Below are 14,566 nucleotides of genomic sequence, written 5' to 3'. Positions count from 1 at the left end.
TTCATGACAAAGAATGCTATGGGGAAGAAGACTCTCTCAGAGAGATATATTGAAGAATATCCAAGAGAGAGTCTTTGGAAATAAATTTGTTAGAACACACACCTTACCAAACCTTATAAGCTACCAATCCGTTTTCACGCTAACTATACTGACTAACTAAACACACAATCCCAGTCTGAATGTGCAGTATGAGACAGCAACAGAGCATTATCCAGAACACAGCACTTAGTGAAAAGGTGGGAAAGTTCAGGTAACCACTGACACATTTAGTTACTTCCAGGAGTATGGTTCCTGCCTCTCTGACTTCTTGCAAACACTTCAACAGATATTCTGCCAGCACAACCATGCTCAAAAGGTTTGATATGTGTGCCTATTGTAAATAGTTTGTATCAGCAAAGAAAAGTGACCTTGATGGTTCATAGCCTATACTGATTCCTTGAGTGAAACAAGCAGCATCAGCAAAACACCACTTTTATTGTATAACTATACCTATTCTAGCATTTTTGCCTGCATTGAGAGTCGTAAATAAGCACAGTCCTTAATGACATTTTCATGTTCACACAAGTTTTTATGTGCAGATCTTACTCCAGGTGATCTCATCCTTACTCCACAAAAACTCCCTATCATTGTAGCTTAATGTCTTTCTTCCAGGTTTCAGAGAAATCTCTGAAATCAAGTAACAAACTGTCTCTCAAAAAGATGCATGCCTTTAACATCAGGTAAAAACGAAATTCAGTGGAGAGCAGATAAATTTTCAGAGGTCAGACTATGATAAGGGAAGCATATGCAGCTGTGTGGAAAAATGTGCAGGAGTGATACAAGGTAGGCAGAAGTTACCAGTCCAATGGCTAATTTATAGCAGTCAAAGTTTAACTTGCATTTCAAATGTTAAAATACCAAATAATTGTTGGTGTGATGAACTTTTCTTCCCCTTTCTTTTTTTCCTCTTTTCTCTGCTTATTTACAGCATGTTAAACCAGAACACAGGTCTATTCTATTCCCTACACAGGTGGAGCTATCTTCCTGCTTTTAAGAGAGAAATTACCATCACTGGAGGAAATCTGCTTATGGATTATTTCATTGCTTGAGTCAATACTTGTACATGTAGATATTACTACTCATGCAGTATGTAACACAACCTTCAATCTCTAGAGTAATTAGGAAGAAAAAGGAGAGTTAAGGACAGACCAGAAATACCTTAATCATCAATTAAAACTGGAGGAGAAACTTCTGGAGAGAGCTGCTTAAATATTTTTTTTCCCCCCATAGGATCCCTTGATTCTTGCAAAACTGATCTCAAAACAAATAGGAAAACAAAGAAAATACATATGGGAAAACTCAACTGTAGACTCCAGTTTTAGATGGTGACAACTGGTAACATTTCTTTAAAATGCCTCAGTCTGTTAACAATCCAAAGTCCTCTGAAGAAGACTTTGAAAAATTTGCCAAACTCTATGAGTGAAACAGTACAACAGCTTGAAATGGCATTAATTAGAAGGGTGGTTCATGGTTGTTCCACTGATAGAAAACTGAAAGCCATAAAAAGCCTTCAGTTTAAGTAACAAGCATTATTTAAAGTGAGATTTTTTTTTAAATTATCAGCTGTTTGACATGCTTTGTGATGATCAACAAATACAGATACATTTCAGGGTAAAGACAATGAATAATAAATATTACTTTCACACTAAGACATGAACTTCCACAATGCAGTCAGACAGACATTCTGACAGTCAGAGTACTGCACAAGAACAGGCACAGAAGCAAAATGTTAGGGGAAAGTGCCATTATGTATTAAACACAGAGTTAAAAGTAGGCAGAACTGAACTGCCGAGGGAATACTCAGGCTACTACTTAGTACTCTACTAAAACAAGAAATGTTTAACTCTCATAAAGTATTATTTTATGATGAGCCTCTGTGTCATTCAAATAAATTCTCTCATTTCTATCTGCTTTGGGTCACCCTGATGCCTTTTGCCATTTTCTACATCCTTAGAACTGATGAAACAGCTGGAAAACCAAATGCATATTTCAACTGAAGTGTCTGTCACCCATTATTTTGGATGACTTGGGAAAACTGAGTGGTCACATGGGCTAGGCATGTCTCTGGCTACAGGAGATATTCAATTGAGAAGTAGGATATTCAAAGTAAACAAAATGGTAACAGAAACCATTGCAACTGGGAATCAAGACAGAATTAAATTACCTAAACAATGACAGAGGTGCCATTTTTCAGTGCATCAGTTTTGCTTGACTTGACACTAAGAAGAACACAGCAGTGAATCAAGACTGATCAATCTGGCCACTGTGGAAAGCTGGTTGTCTGACTGCATAAACAGCTTTTTCCTTGCTGTTTACTAAAAACATATTAAAAAATAGATATCAGATGTCTTTGTGATCCAGCTAAATAAACAGTAAGTACTGAGAGGAGATGTCCATTGCGCCTCATTTTTTTTCACACCATTATCGTGTCTTTGCCATGACAGTAGAAATAGCAGCAGTTAAGGTACTTCCTCTTAGAACAGGTAGCTACGCAATCTTTAAAACATCAATTTCCCAGGACCCAGAAAGAATCCCAAATTTTCACCAACAGTCAGCTGCTGCCTGAGAAGGGTCCTTCTCCTCTCCCTCCACTAAGGAATTAATTCTAATTTACTTTGCACTCTTCCAAAATGCTGTGGGCAATTTTATTCAAAAAGAAAACTGTTGTTGACATGTCTGCCACTCATATCTCAAGACAAGCACAGAAAAAAAATATCTGTCTTGCTATCACAAGCTCATAATTTTTGCATCAGCTAGCAACAACTGAAGAGATCATTCACTGGACTGTCATAAAGTAAAAATATTAGCCATCAATATACTCAAGCTCTTGGATCAGAAGAGACAGCCCATCTCATGACTCTCTCCAGGGCTGCCTGATGACTAGCTTCATTTCTAGATCTCCATTTCTTCTGCTTAGTGCAGTGGGGTCCAGGGAGGTTCCTAAGACTTTTATACAAAAAAACAAAACAAACAAACAAACAAACAAACAAAAAAAAAAAAAAAAAAAAAAAAAAAAAAAAAAAAAAAAAAAAAAAAAAAAAAAAAAAAAAAAAAAAAAAAAAAAAAAAAAAAAAAAAAAAAGGTATACCTGTATCTGTAGGAGGGTCAAGATTTTAGAGCATTCCAGCTCAGGATTTAGTATGGAGTGCAATTACTCTAAAAATTTAATGGGAGTTACTTTTTGTGGAGGATGGGTGTTTGTCTATCTGTCCTCCTTACTCAAGAGGCCAATCTATTCCAGCATCTATTCCAATTAATGTCACCTCAGACAACCTCAGACAAACTTTTTTTTTTTTTAATAATTTTATTTATGGGACTAATGCCTATACACAGTTTAGCAGGAGGGACCACATTTTCCTTTACCTTCCTTGATTATGCTATATGAGAAGAATGAAGACACAAAAAGAAAAAATCTCTGTAATAAAAGGGCTTTCCCTTGTAAATGAAATGGCTGCTGTGTGTTCCCCTTTATCACTTATGTATAAAGTCTCATACAAGACATCATTTTACTTGCTTTATTTTGGAATAGCATTTTATTGACTTTATTTTATTTCCTCACCTTGTATCACCCTGCTGGTGCTAAGAAACTGAGTCAGCATGGCACTACTTGAGAAGCCAAAGTTGGCTCATCCTTTAAAGAGAAACATTAAAAAAGCATTTAAACAGTGTAGTAACCTGAAGCAAGCGGTTCAGATACAACCACCTCACAAAGGCAGGAAACTGCTCTGAAATGGGACTCAGAAATCAGGTTCAGATAAGGTGACTTGCCAAACTTGGCTACAGGCTGCATGTGACATGGTCAAATTGCCTCCTCTACCACGTTTCAATTTCTATTGGATATGACATCCAATATCTCTGTGTTAATTAACTCACATGTTAATTAATGACCACCACTCACTGTCTTGTAGCGTCTCACTAAGACGCTACAAAATTACTTTCAGTATTTCCACGGTTAACTGAGAACCAACTAGCAAATGGTAAACCATCTCAAAATCTAGTACTGTCCTCTGCACAAAGGTGGTAAATATGAGTATCTGCAATGTTACTGTCCTTCCCACACTCACTCTGCAGAAGACACTTGTTTTCAGAGGCTCAGCACCCTCTAAGAGCACTTTGAGTCCAGTCTCCCCAAATCAAGCCTGACATTCCTCCTGACTTGTATCAGCTCTCAGTGCATATCTATAACTGACTAATGCACATAACGAAGCACCCTTATTCCCTAACTTAAGGAAACAAGTTCCCACAGAAATACCTGCAGAGTTTAATCTACAAGTGCAAGAGAGTGAAAAAAAGAAGAGCAAAAGAAAAAAGGTATCTGGGACAGAACTGAGGAGACTCCTCCTAAAGATGCCAAGGAAACTAATTTTTTTTCTCCCTTTGCCCTCCTCCAGTTTTAGAAGTATTAATAGAATGTAAAAACAAAACAGGCAAGTAAAAACACTTCAACCAGGTCAAATGTGTGTTCAAGCGGAGGTAAAAAACCACTTAAAGCTCTCACAGGATTATAAACCCCTTTGACAGGTCTGATAATTTTAAAGGCCTAATTCCATTACAGTATCTGGCAGCCTGCAAGGGCACATTTTACTAACCATAGGCCACCAGGTCATGATAGATGTTGACAGAAAACACTAAAGGTTAAGTAGATGTAAGACCATAAAACATTTCAAGCTGTACAGTGCCAACGATGTTAACTAGCAACCACGGAGCTATTAGAGAGGGGAAAAAATGGTTGTCTTGCCCCCGGCTGCGGTCCCAAGGAGCCCCAGCACAATCAGGTGGCCAGGACGGCCAGCACAGGGCACGCTCGCATGACACAAAAGTCCTTTGGGCTGTATCAACCCCCAAAGTTCCTACCTGACTTAAAACTCAAAGTGCAAGATTGGATTAATTAAGGTTAAGAAAACACAACCACACAACTGATTTGATCAGTCCTCTTCACCTGGGAAGCACGGTCAGCAGCTGCACAGCCGGCAGCAGCAGCCGTGCCACAGTGGAGCAGCAAGGCTGGTAACATCCTGGTAGCTTGGGTCAGGCAACCTGCAACCGCCTGTGTGCAACAGTGACTTCGAAAAGTACCACTCAAGTTCTCACAGTGAAGAAGATCCAAGCCAACAGTTAAAACAATTTCGTATGACCCAGTAATTTTGCCTTAAACCCCCCACAAAACCTAATCAAGCACACCAGTGTACCACTCACTTCAACTCCACCTTAGAGTATTTATGCAATACACATCTGCAGCTGAAACTCCAACTTGTAATTTGGATTGCTTACTCCTGAAAGTGTCTAGATACAATGACAATGGCCATAATCACAGAGTTCACCTTATTTCAGCCATTAAATATAAAACCTAATATCTGACATTCCAAACTAACGGAAAGGAGGGTATTGCATAGATTATTGCCTCTGTGCATGGAAAAGCTGCTCTTCTGCATACTCTCTTTCTACAAGGCACTATGAGAATATTCACAAATAAAGCTTCTGGTTTCTCTTTTCTCTATGTAAGAGAGCTCCTCTGAGTGACATCTATAAGGATAATAAATTGGTAATACCACAAACAATTAAATTAAAAGCTGTTCAATATGTAAGGGGGTGGGAGATGACTACTGACCAAATCTGACATACAAATAGCTTGCTAATTTGTCAGCAAGCCAAAATAAATGGAATGGGCTGGCTACAGGTGCAGGTAAATGCCTCAGAAATAGACATCAATAAATCACTTAGCTCTCTATAACATTTTAGATTACAGTCATTTAACAAGAAGGACATTTTTGCCTTTGCAACATGATTCATGAGTGCTTCAAGTGAGCCATTTAAAGTCAATACTTAAGATGAGATTTTAAAACTTCCTTCTTCTGATTTCTTAAAACCTACACTTAGCAGAAATTATAAACTGTATCTTCTGTTCTGCTTATGGCAAAATACAAAATCCAAGATTACAGAGTATTACATACTAATGATCAACTAACTCTCCAAAGTCCTAAACTCTCTCTATGAGAGAATAATTACCCCTGATATTTTTTGTAGATACAGATACAAAGAGGAAGTTTGCTGAATGTCAGGCAAGTCAGACAGCCAGCATCCTAACCTTACTAGGACGGAAAGAGTGGGTCATCATGTATTAAACGTGCTCCTTAGAAGTTAAAATCCCATGGTCCTCATAGCTCTCCATTTCAAATACTTCTTCAAGAAGCCAGTCTGTGACTAGCTGCTCTGTCAGCTCAAACACCATCTGTGGGGCTGTATTTCTTTGAAAATGATACAAGGTGTCACAAACAATAACAGACAGAAGCTTAACTGCATGTTCAAAAGAAGGTCAGACATACTATAACCAGAAACACAAAATACACAAGGACCATTTATGTTTCTATTTAAGAGCTTGGAAGTATATTCAGAAGATGCAAAGTAATTTAGTAATAAGATTAAAATGTTTCATTACTAGTAGACTAAGAACATATATAAACTTACATGAATGTTTTTGTTTTGAACTTGATTCTAATGCAACTTTTGTCTAATGAAGCATACTTCTTGACAGCCACAAATTATTTCAAGGACCTTCCAGGTAAATTGGCCAATTAAGGAATTACAGTATTTCCACCCCAAGGAATAATTACAAAACATATATAGCCATATGGAAATCTGACTGGAACAGGACAATTTAACAGTACTTGTCTATGTGCAAGGTGATGACATGGTTACATAAGTTTCTTCCAGACTAACCTCTCAATTGCCCTATTACTAAAAAAAAAAAAAACCAGTAGGGATGCATATGGATGCAGAGGTGTGTAGGAACATGAAGAACTGGTGGTTACTAACAAAAATATGCGATTTTATTACACCTAGGATAGGAGGAGTTTTTACACACTTAAAACCTAACATGACAGCCGGGCACGCTGCCAAACGCGCGTCACAAATCAGAGCTAACAGCCAATTCAGGACAGAACCCCAGTTACAGCACCACAGTTCACTACGGTGACACCAAACTTAGCGAAAAGCACAAAGGGTGTGACACAACTCTGAGGCAGATCTGTGTGAGCAGGCAATTTGGAGTTAAAACTATTGACAGCAACAAAATGAAAATGCTGAGAAGTATCCATAGCAGACCCCGTTAACAGAACCAGGGAGACCTACAAGCTGCTCAAGGCAGTCAAATAACAGCCTGTGATCAATAGAAGCAAATAGTGCTGGCAGATCAAGCAGGATCAAGACTACATAAGCCACTGCAATCTGTATGAATAAGTAAATCATGACAGGCTCCTCTGAAAGCTGTGCTGTTAGGCTGATGCTTGAAAACTTCAACTTTCTAAAACAGTTGGATAGTGTCAGTAGATAAGACAGTAAAAGTACTGTTAACACCTTCTTTGAAGTCTGGCCTAGAATATGGATAAGTAAGTGGCACTAAGTGGTAAAAAAAAAACACCACAGTATTTTTTCTTTTCCTACTACATACTAATGCAGAAATAAGGTTGTTAATAAAACGTTAAATATATTAAACCACCAAAGCAAACGCTAGGTCATTAAAACTGGTTAGCAGAACTAACTGAGAACGGAAGAGAATCCTGTGACAATCTCCTGTCAGCTCTGTCTGTTACCTTCTTGGGCTTGACTAAGAAAAGGTAGTCAGGGAGTGATTTTTATGAGCATCCCAGTTCTTCCCATCTGCCCTAGTTCTGCTTCTGCTGAAGCTCTACTCAGTTCATTTGTAACTAAGTTAGGTCAGAATGATTTTGAAACTCTAGTACAAACACTTTTAATGTTAAGCACGTGAAAGAAGGAACCTGTCCAGGTACTACAACATTATAATCAAATAGCATTCTAATGAGCTTATCTTAACCAAAAATGGTGGGATTTTGTCTGCTTCCAGGATGTCAACACAGAGTCCAGCTTGCCTACCTCCTGAAATTTAAGGGATTTAAGAGATACAAAGGGCACTGGGGAGGTACAAAGATCGCCAACTACTAACAACAAAATTCAGTTTGAGGATTAGAAGTTTATAAACAAACATTAATGGTTATTCATCAAACTGGTGAGAGCTGTACTTCATTTATAATAATAAGCAAGAAGAATTAGCAGCATATCTGGGTGTCAGAACATTTTATTGGTATTAATAAAAACAACTGAGAACAAAATTAACTTTTTTTTTTTTTTCTGAAACAGGTAAAACTATCATTGGTTGCACTGGATTGCTCTCAACAGAATGAATATTGATTATGAAGACTGAATATTCTCATAGTGCCTTGCAGAAAGAGAGCACGCAGTAGAGAGCAGCTTTCAACAACCTAAGACTCAGGATTAGTAACACACTCCAGAAAATGCAAGATATTTGAGAATGATCCAGGTCAAGAACTGGAAAAATGTATAGTATTTATTATAGGTAGGCTGAGTGGTAGCCTTCCACACTGCTGAAGTAATTACCGTCCCAATGTCAGTAATTTTATTTTATAACTATACCTTGTTTTGATTTTAAGGAGAAAATTCTTCAAGTAACTTCCAATTAAAAACAGAAATAAAAAACCTGTCTATGTTCTTTCTGGGTTTTTCTTGTTTCCTTGCTGAATTCTTAGTGAAAGAGCCTACATATATGCCAGACTGGCTGGCTGCTTCCTCACTGATGATGAATGGATGCGCACTCTTCACCATGCCTTGAAAGCTATTACTGCTTTGCTTTATTGTGCATTGGTGTACCTCTGATAATTACTGAAACATCCATTTCATTTGAAAGCTAGCTCATCCTTTTACATGCTGGTTTAAAAGGCTTTCTTCAGTAAATTCAAATTGTTCTGATACTGAAGAAGTTGATTTTTAGTTACTTCTTGAGCAACTGTTTTATATACCTAAACATTATTTTGCTACAGCATTTTAGAAGCAGGTATACCCGGTGGAATTTTGATTCTTATCATGCTGTTAGAAGAGCCAAGTGATATTAATACATTCTTTCAAGTGTGTTAACTTTCAGCTATTATAAGAATTTGTTTGTTTTGGTTATTCCAAAGAAAATATCAATAATACCACACTAAAGTGAAACAGATGCCACATCTACTGTTTTCTCATAGAATTTTCTGGTTTCTTCTGCAAAGGCAGTAGTACAAGGAAAACTGCCACAGTAAACTCTAGAAAATTTGGAGGACAGGCAGTGGGGTCATTTGTTACATTTAAAACTCTCAGGATAGTCTATGCTGTACCAAGTGCGGTATCCAGCAAGGTATCAGAGGTAGTAAACCATCCTCTCAGCTTGCACAGCTAATCCACATGCCCAGCCAGGCTTCTGAGGCTTCAACTAGATCACCCAGTTCTAGCTGGATAGCTCTGAACTACAATGCAGTAATAGCTAAATAACGCTGGGAGGAAGCCATTTTTCCCCACCTTTAATTTTTCCTCGAGCAAAAACCTTGCTCTCCCAGCTGCTTACAAGCAGTTTCACAGCGGTCTGTTAAGAGCAGCTTCTTCTGCTTGTTCCACCCAAGAGAAAATAGAAGTTCCCCTTGCCAGAGAAGCCTCAGAGAAAGGTATTTCCTGTGGTGGTCTCTGTTCTCAAAAAGAGAGGAACAAAACCAGAGGGCATCTTCACTGAGATCTCTGGAACATCATTTTAACAGTATTCCACAAGATAAGGTTTTGGGTTTATTTGTTTTCCCTTGGTGAGCTCCTTCCCTGATTAGCTCTTCTGATGTTTTCTAACAGAATGTACAGTCTATTCTTTTGCTGTGAGAGGAAAAGAAAAAGTTACAGTTGTAAAATCCCACAGAGTGACAGCTTCCTGCTGGCCGCACTCTAGTAGGATTTTTGGTTGCTGCTGATCAGCAATACCCCTTTTGCCGGTGTAATGGTCATGAGAAAGCAGCCTCTCATTGTCACAGTCCCAGTGACAACTGAGGATAATGTGGGAACTTCTGTGTCCTCAGCTTACCTTGTGACACAGAAAACCACTCTTCTCGTCTTAGTTACACATCTTGTAATTGGGGGGTTTGGGGCATTGGATTCAGCGATTCTCTTAAAATAATTGCTATACTGACTCTTACGGCAACAGAAGGCCTGTTTCGCCAGATTATTCTCTGTGAACTATCTCACCATAATACAGTACCTGTTACAACAACAACAAATTGTTAATTGAGCCCAAAGTATCCATTATTCTCTCACTGTTCATTTACATGCTCTGCTTCTTTGCTTTGAAACCGATAGCTGTCCTCTGTTCACTGCATGGGGACAAGCTTTTTCGGGTGTTCCTGGAGCCTTCATCCAGCATAAGGCCCCAAGGACCGAATGCTACTTTCAGCACAGGTAATATCAATGGAGTGCATGTGTTTCACTGAAATATGAAGAGAGCAACCTTTCTGCCAGGATCACAGACACACTGACACAGATTTGACACTTGCGCCCGTTCTACTGTGATCTACGCAGGATTAAAGGCTTACGACTAAGTTTCAACCTCTCTTATGACCAGTATTTTCAATTGTTAACATAAAACTCTACCTTGCCCATTCTGATGAATTTTTTAGTAATAAATTTTCACTGCGGTTTCAGACATATTTCCCCAGGGATTTTCTGATGGCTCCTCCAGAAAGGGGTAAAAGAGGGGTGGGTGGGAATCAAATTAACGTTAAGTATTTTTTAAAATCAAACTTTAACCATAAATTCGAAATTGAGCCTTTGGTGGCATTCTTCTGTTCACTTAAACTGAAGTGTTACTGAGTTCTTCTGAAACACATTTACATAAACCCAAACTTTTGTTCACAAGTTCTATTGATTTAAGCTGCCATCTCAATTTAAGTGCTAAGCAAAAAGAGGAACAAAATCCTGCTAAGCAGATTGGTGACAGCATGGAGGAAACACGCTTTTGCTCAAGAGGAGCTTCTACTTTTATGCATGATTAGATGCTGATAATTACTTTCTTACCATTATACCTGTAATAAACTTCTAACTTGAGGAAAAATACAGGAAATATTAGGTAACTTAAAGCAACTTCAGTTGAATTTTAATTTTATGTACTTCCATTTCCCTGTAGTGTTTCAGCCATGCTAATTGCTCCTCTTAGGTCACCCCAGCCTAACGACCTGGTTAGCTTAAACTGACTGAGACACAACTTCTTGAAAGAAACTGTCTCCACAGTAACTTTTCTCTCCAAAAATCTACAGATTTGCAGAACAAACATAATCTTCTGCCAAGGTAAGCTGTTGTCATAAATGTGGCTTCAAATTGAGCAGTTCACCCCCTGAGATACCTACAGAGAGCATTTATTTTATCAAAAGTTGACAGACAGTAAGGGTTTTTCAATCGGCTCTTGTAATGGGCTCACCTGAATTCAGGGCAAGCAGTTTATATGGCTGAAGTCAACACTTGTTTTGACATTGGCTTCACTGGACCTGGAATCACTGACGCCACTTTAGGCAAAGTCTATTTCACCTTATACAGCGATTTTACTGACTGAAGAGCTGTTATCTACAATAGCAAGTCTCTTCCCCCAACAGACTGTGCTGTCAATGTCTGACTTGCAAACACTGAAGCTGTATAAATCCCTTGCGTTTTGTTTTTTGGCGTACATTGATAAACTCTGTTTTATTCAGTTTTAAGACACTATTTGCATTAATGCAACTAACAAAAGTAAATAATAAACCAACTTCCCAAATTCCAGTCTGACATCACTAGTTTGAAACTTCCTGAAAACTCCAGAAATCATATGCGAATTATCTTTTTAGCTTTTACACAGGAAAATAAATAAACAAGACACTTGTTACTGCTCAACACAAGGGGCAAAAAACTTATCAACTGGAATACCTGAGACAGCCATTGATACCAATACTTCTCTGAGATCTTCTTTGAAACCACTTGCCACAGATGTGAGTTCTGCATGGCAAGGTCTCTCTATAAAGGCAGGAAAAATGAAATGGTGGCAGCAGTATTGTCACTGCTGTTTGCAGAACAGCTTGTCACGCTCTGACAGTGCCAGACAGGCCAAAGTTGCAGGAAAAGGCCCCTGATAACTGCGGCTGCCTTTTGGTTTTACGACTGCAGATGCAGCAAGCAAGATTCCTGCCGGATCCACGCGGTTCGCCCCCCGAAAAGAGGACGCTGTGAGCCCCGCTGGAGCCGGGCGTGGGGCGGCCAGGGCGCTGCCATCGCTGCCACCCCGCGGGCCGTACCCACAATGCTCCCGCCCGCAGCCCGCACACACTCGGGCACACGCCGCGCTCGCTCCGGGGCCAGAGCGCACCCACGCGCGTCCCCGCTCGCACACGCACGGCCCCCGCCCCCCCGAAACCAACTTACCCCCGAGTTACATCCCATTCACAAGCCTGGGCTTCCTCTGCCGCCCCTCCTCTGCGCGCCTGCCTCTGCTGCTGCAGAGAGGCCACATATGTCTGCAAACACTTCTAGGCAGAAACCAGCCAGTGCAGAACAAAGACAGCCGGGGTTGCCTTCATCTCAGCACAAGGCAGCCAGTAGCTATTTTCAAGCTTGTTCGCTCTCCCCCTCAGAGGGCACCCTGCTCTGTTTCTCCCTCTCTCTCTCTCCTCTCTTTGCCTGTCCAGCTACTGCACAACACACATCAATTATTCATTGCTTGTCTCCCGGTTTCCAGGCAAAACCAATCACAGATGGAGTCTTGCTAATGGGCTCATGCCGTACTTGCCAACAGGCTATTTGTGCTCAAGCTACAACCCTCTAGAGACAATAAAGAGAATCAGGTTAAGCTTTAAAACTTCACACGTACGCGAACAGACCTAAAACGGCGATAGACATGTAAGCATCCCTATGACATTGCTCAGAAGTACGTCTTCGGCATACAGCATGGCAGAAGGCTGCTTTAAATCTTCTGAAAGGGTTTTAAGAAAATCAAACACTCAGAAAAATCTCACCTCAGCTGCATGTTATTGATATTGATGGTTCTCTTTTCTGTCTCTAGTGATCCATGTCTTGCTTTCCCATTACACCTCTCCCTCCTTCTCTCCTACTCGTGCACGCACACGCACACACACACACAGCAGCCACAGCCACTTTGCCAGAAGGAAGAGAGAGAAAGAGAGAGGAGGAAAAAAAAAAAAAAAACCACCCAGGCAGCTCACATTTCAAACTTGCAAGGAGGGGTGGTGCTTAAAACGCTAGGACAAAGCCTCTGTCTCTGGCACCCAGCCAAAATACTAAAATAAATGCCCTCGATCAATTAATTGGAAGCAACACTTGTTCGAGCCCGCGTAACAAACCATTAAGGGCGCCGGGGCTGAAAAGTCTTGATATTTGGGAAATCTTATACCCTTGTCTCCCCCCTACCCTGTTTGCTGAATGCTGTTGACTAAATCCATCAAACTAGTCATGCTAATTAGCGTCCAGGGCAGCCTCGGCGGCGGAGCAGCGCCCGGGGCGGGCGGCCCCCGCGGTCCGGGAGTTTCCTTCCGGACCGGCCGCCGCCCAGCCCGGGGCAGGAGGTACCTGCGGGCCGGGCCGGGCCCGGAGGGGCGGCGGTGCCCATGGCGGTGCCGATGGAGGTGCCCATGGCTGTGCCGAGGGTGCCCAGCGTTAGGCGCAGCGCTCCCGCCCGGCGGGGCCACAGCGCGTCCCTCCCGGCCCGGGGGAAACTGAGGCAGGAGGGCGGCGGCTGCCGGCTGGAACTGCTGTCACCCGCGGGACAGCCCCGCTCGGGCCGTCTGCTCGGGCTGTGTTTAGGAGTTCAGGTCTTCACCTCTGCCGGCCGCCCACTAATCCATCCCAGCGCATCACCCGTTCCCACGCCACTGCCAGGTCAGCGCTGCCCATGGAAGAGTTTGAAACAAGTTTCACATGTCCAGCTGTGCCACAACGCGGCCTGTAGTGGTCAGCTTTTCAGCTGACAGTGCCAAAGGGAAAAAAAAAAAACCAAAAAACACCAAAACCAAAAAAAAAAAAAACCACCAAAAAAAATCAGGAAGCTAATGTGACAATTCTTTGCTCCCTCTCAGAGGGAAAACTGGCAGTTTAAGTTGTGGCCAGGCGAGCACCAGCCTTTTCCTGCCAGCCTCCGCGGTGCAGAGCCACTTCCTTCCCCGAACAACCTGCACAAAGGCACCTCCACCTCTTAAAGGCGCACCCAACCCTCTCGCAGGGAAGCCAGCCGGCAGGTTCTAGCGAAAACCAAACAAAACACAAACAACAGAAAAGGACGACTTGAGAAAATAATGGCTCTCCAGCAAAATTCCTTGCAGTGAAAAAATGGCCTCAGCTTCCCTTGCCATACTTACAGTCGCTTAACTGTGCTTCACAATCACCTTAGCAGAGAGAGTCGGCAACATGACAGATCGGAGCAGCAAACTATCACAGATATCAAAGAGCAGCTCTTCTCTGAAAAATGATTCCATGAAAAAGCATTGTCAGATTTCATGTTCGTTTTTTTTTTTCCCCCCAGGGGATCCACTACTAACAGGTAAGAGGTATCTGTGCTTTCACCTAACTTCCACTCCTGGCGGAGGATCTCAAGGTCAGTCTGTCAGACAGGGTTATTGCTTTCTCTCCACAGCCAACAGACCAAGCAGAACTGCAAATCAAATCCTCCACAATATTT

At 41.2% G+C, this 14,566-nt stretch overlaps 1 protein-coding gene across 5 annotated transcripts in view; it reads right to left on the bottom strand.

Annotated features, from left to right (window-relative positions):
* Positions 1–14,566, bottom strand: part of ZMIZ1 (zinc finger MIZ-type containing 1) — a 296,933-nt gene that overhangs the window by 79,095 nt on the left and 203,272 nt on the right. The window contains exon 1 of one of the 5 annotated variants that reach the window (XM_027880297.1): positions 12,891–13,009. The exons of 3 other annotated variants lie outside the window; for them this stretch is intronic. The gene's annotated coding sequence lies outside the window, so the exon portion shown is untranslated. Of the gene's footprint in view, positions 1–12,300; positions 12,604–12,890; positions 13,010–14,566 lie in introns of those variants that run through there. One more of the 5 variants, XM_027880298.1, reaches the window with a different exon arrangement.

Source organism: Empidonax traillii, unplaced genomic scaffold, assembly GCF_003031625.1.
Source record: "Empidonax traillii isolate 1590-97213 ecotype Southwest subspecies unplaced genomic scaffold, ASM303162v1 scaffold67:size1865537, whole genome shotgun sequence".
Taxonomy (NCBI): domain Eukaryota; kingdom Metazoa; phylum Chordata; class Aves; order Passeriformes; family Tyrannidae; genus Empidonax; species Empidonax traillii.
The sequence above is the reverse complement of the archived record's forward strand: the minus strand, read 5'-3'. Positions and strand labels throughout refer to the sequence as shown.